General features: G+C 46.3%; 1 long non-coding RNA gene across 1 annotated transcript; it reads right to left on the bottom strand.

The window, feature by feature from the left end:
- Positions 1–844: 844 nt before the first annotated feature.
- Positions 845–2,450, bottom strand: LOC134445457 (uncharacterized). The gene is made up of 3 exons (XR_010034261.1): positions 1,536–2,450; positions 1,217–1,309; positions 845–949 (listed from the first exon to the last, which is right to left on the bottom strand). It is a non-coding gene; the product is annotated as an uncharacterized LOC134445457 (long non-coding RNA).
- Positions 2,451–4,039: the final 1,589 nt, after the last annotated feature.

Raw genomic sequence — 4,039 nt, 5'->3', positions numbered from 1 at the left:
GCTGGGCTAGGGAGAACGGTCTGTATGCTGGATGAGTTGTGTCTTTATGATGTTCATTACCCTCTTGGAACAGTGTGAAGTGTACAGATCCTGAATGGCTGGTAGGGGTGATCTTATGAGCTTTTCTGCTGTCCTCACCACTCTCTGTACTGCCTTCTAGTCTTCAGCTTGACGGCTGCCATGCCAGACAGAGAGGCTGCTGGTCAGGATGCTCTCAATGACACCGCTGCAGAAGGTGGTGAGTGCCGGTGTGGGGCGGTCAGCTCTTCTCTCATCCTTCGCAGGAAGTGGAGTAGTGTCTGTGCCTTTTTGAGATGGTGGAGCCATGTGGTGCAGTTGGCAGAGGAGGAGCGGCACAGTGGTTGGTGCTGGGTTGATCAGGTTCAGAACCAAAGTTGCTGGTGTCATCAGCCCTCCCTCTGAAAACTGGCTCCGTGCCTGTCAAAAAAAGGCATGCTAATGTTATGAATGAAAATAAAGACAAAAACAAGCACCCCCTATCTACCTACAGAAAGACATGACCATGACATGACCATGTGCATATGCTTGTGCACACGCCCCCCCACACACTGCTACTGTCTTAAAGTGTGGCACGCAGGCACGCACGCAGGCACGGATGCAGGCCTATTCTCCAAGTGTGCATTTTAGAGGTTGGCCTCACCTGCACATGTGTGAAGAGCAGGGGATGGGAGGTTGAGGATGACGAGGCAGGGCAGGAGGTTCTCCTTGTGAGCTGCCCTGGTCCTGATGCTGATTGCCCATCACCATGCTGTGGCTCATCAAACCCATTACTGGCATATCGATGCTGAACAAGAACGACTGCTTCCATCTGCACACATGCACACAGACACACACACGAGAGGGTATACATAGAATACACTACATAAAAATCTGGCTCATCAAACCCATTACTGGCATATCGATGCTGAACAAGAACGACTGCTTCCATCTGCACACATGCACACAGACACACACACGAGAGGGTATACATAGAATACACTACATAAAAATCACACCCATCATTTTGATGCAGAACACCAGGCTGAAGAGATACAGAGCTTCTGGCCTGTACAGGGGTCACTACTACTGTGCCAGTGTTCTGTATTATCCTCTATACACAAGTTCTGCTATAAATAAACACAGCACATGAAGGAATTACTGTATGAAATACTTATTGGTCTAGTGCAGAACAAAACAGATTCAGTGGATTACTCACCACTGTGTGCAAGTTTCTGTGTTCAGCTCAGGTGGAAGCCTCCATCACAACATGTTCGTACTGACATCAACCATCTTTCAGAAAACTGGCTGCCTGTCAGAAATAGCAAAATTATGTTACCACAACAAGGTAGTATCTTAAAGATACCCTTAACCAAAGGCAGACAGACACACACTGCCACTGTCTTGGTTCTAGGACACACACACGCCCTTTAAGGGTCACATGTATAATGACCGGGTTCTCACTTACTCACTCGCACACTCCTTTTCTCCTACTTTTGCCTCAGACAATGCAGTGAGTTTTTAAAAATTGGCCTTACCTGCACATGTGTGAAGGGCAGGAAGAGATGTTGAGGATGGAGCTGCCAGTCAGGAGGTCCAGAGCTGTCCTGGTCCATCACCATCATGTGGATCATCAACCCCAACTTCTTATATCTGCGTGCACACATTCTCTCTCTCTCTCACACACACACACTTGGAGAGATACAGGTTATATGGCACATCAGGAGGCAGGGGTATTGTTGCGCTCTAGATGTTTAGAAATAAGTAGGTGCATGGACCCAAAAAGTAGAGTTCAATGTGGGAGCACACTAAAGACACTAAGGTCAAGTCACTACTCTCTGATGGCAGCAACCTGAAACGTCAGCTCTAATCTGCTCTGAGAATTGTTGTTTTTTTTTTTTTTTTTAATCTGCTTGTGCTTGACCTTAGTGTCTTATTTAGTGTGTGAACCTGCTCCCACATTGAACTATATGGCACATTTAAAATCAGACCCAATGACAAGTCAAGTCAAGTCGGTTTTATTTTCAATTTCTTTACATGCACTGGTCAAGAATTGAAATTACGTTTAACACCAGGTTGAACAAATATGACACCTCCGACTTTCAGTGCTATTCTATACATCTTTGCTTCAAAGAAACACAACTGATAGCTCAGATGATGAAACAGACGTGCACAACGCAGCACAGGAAGAAACTACTGTATAAACACCTTTTGGCCCAGTGCTTAATTTGCTTAAGGGTATACAGCATAATTTCGTGATAGCTCGTGGTACAACAAACATTCTGAATTCAAAACATCCGCGTGTCGTTTGAAAGGGATGTCAAAACTATACGTTTATTCAAACGAGTAACAAACCACGAAACTGTTATTAATAGGGAGATCATTTCGTGGTCACTTTGTGGCGAACTTTATGATATTTAAGCAAGCAAGCACACAATCCGATAACCATTCGAAAGACCGTCAAAACGTTTATGAATGAACTTTTCGTAGTAGGCCTAGTTAACTTTTATTCTAGTCTGGCTAGCCCTTAGCATCCCTCATCTCACCCTTGTCATGTTAACGTCTTACCTTACACATAACGATGTACTCCATTCACATTATCGTAACAAGATTCTGAGATGTGCTGCCTTTGTCCATTCTGACCAGGCTGGCTAGCTGGCTACAAGGTTGGAAATAGTAAACTAGCAGAGATTCCCCAGGCAGTGAAGCCTGTAGTGGGGTATGAAGGGCAACAGATGTTCATATTTGGGAACCAAAGGCAGTTTCCTGCTTAATATATGCAGTGAAGTAGTCACAAGAATGGTAATTACACAGGAATAATAGTTGCTTTGTCTGCCCATAACTTAGTACTGTACATTATGACAAATACACACACAACATCTGAAACTGACGAAGGGCGGCCTGTTAGCTTGCCTTGAAGCTAAAAATACATTAGCCAAAACCGCTAGTTGGTGAGCCGAGGTGGTTAAATGTTCGCCCTCCGACTGAAAGTCATCTCGTAAAGTAACCGTTATGTATATTCATGCATTTATAATATCGAAATCTTACCGACAGTTGAGTGATCGCTGCAGCGAAATCCATCCAGACGTTTTAAAAAGTCCCGCGCGGCGCTTGTGTTGTCATTCGGCAGCATGTCACTGACTTCAGAAACTTGAACAGCCAAAGGGGCGTTACTGTGAGGGCGGTCTAGTAAGGAGGAATGGGCGTAGCGGTATTAGCTGGACAAGACGCAGCTGGACCATATTGGCATACAACAGTCCATATTCCATAGAGAGTTCTTCAGTCCATACACATCACAAATACAATAGTCAGACTGGTCAATAATCAGGTGAATACAAATGTGCAAATATGCAGTGGTGATGCAAAGGGACACATACTAATACATTACAAAATACAATATGGATGAATTGTATTAAAGACAATATTGCACTGCTCCCTATTAGACACCCACAGACGGGTCGTTATGTGGAGCAATATGGCCACTGGCCACACACACACACACACCACGCACACACACGCACGGCACCTATGCGAAAGAGGAGGGAGGCTACACTCAATCGTACGAACCGCCCCCAATACGGGGGAGACAGGGCAATGGTGTTACTCTTAAAGGGGGGGGGGGGGGGTGGGGGGGCTAGGCTAACCAATGGCAGTAGGCCGTGGTTCGGAACAATCGCAATTTGGACCACACACATCCACTGACTGCAGTCAGGTACCCAGGGGCAAACCCCTGTGGTCACTCCAAAGCCGGCGTAAGCACCACAAATCAGGCCTGCCACAGGGCACAGATGATGGGGCAACACACCAACCAAAGAGGTACACACCGGTGCAGTATAGACAGCGCGAAGTGAACGCCAGTTCACAGCGGAGTGCAGTTCCACGCAAGAATGGCTGAAGGTACCGAATCTACCGGACGATGATCACAGCTAGCAGCAGCTCACACGCCAGCCGGCGTCCTTTGCCGGCAAAACAACAGCGGGGCGGAAAGAGAGACCCACGTCACGTCCAAAAACTAAATTTATCAACATAAAAGTCCTGCCAG

This window comes from Engraulis encrasicolus, chromosome 3 (assembly GCF_034702125.1).
Source record: "Engraulis encrasicolus isolate BLACKSEA-1 chromosome 3, IST_EnEncr_1.0, whole genome shotgun sequence".
Taxonomy (NCBI): Eukaryota; Metazoa; Chordata; class Actinopteri; order Clupeiformes; family Engraulidae; genus Engraulis; species Engraulis encrasicolus.
Note: the sequence above shows the minus strand (reverse complement) of the source record. Positions and strands in the feature narration are given on the sequence as shown.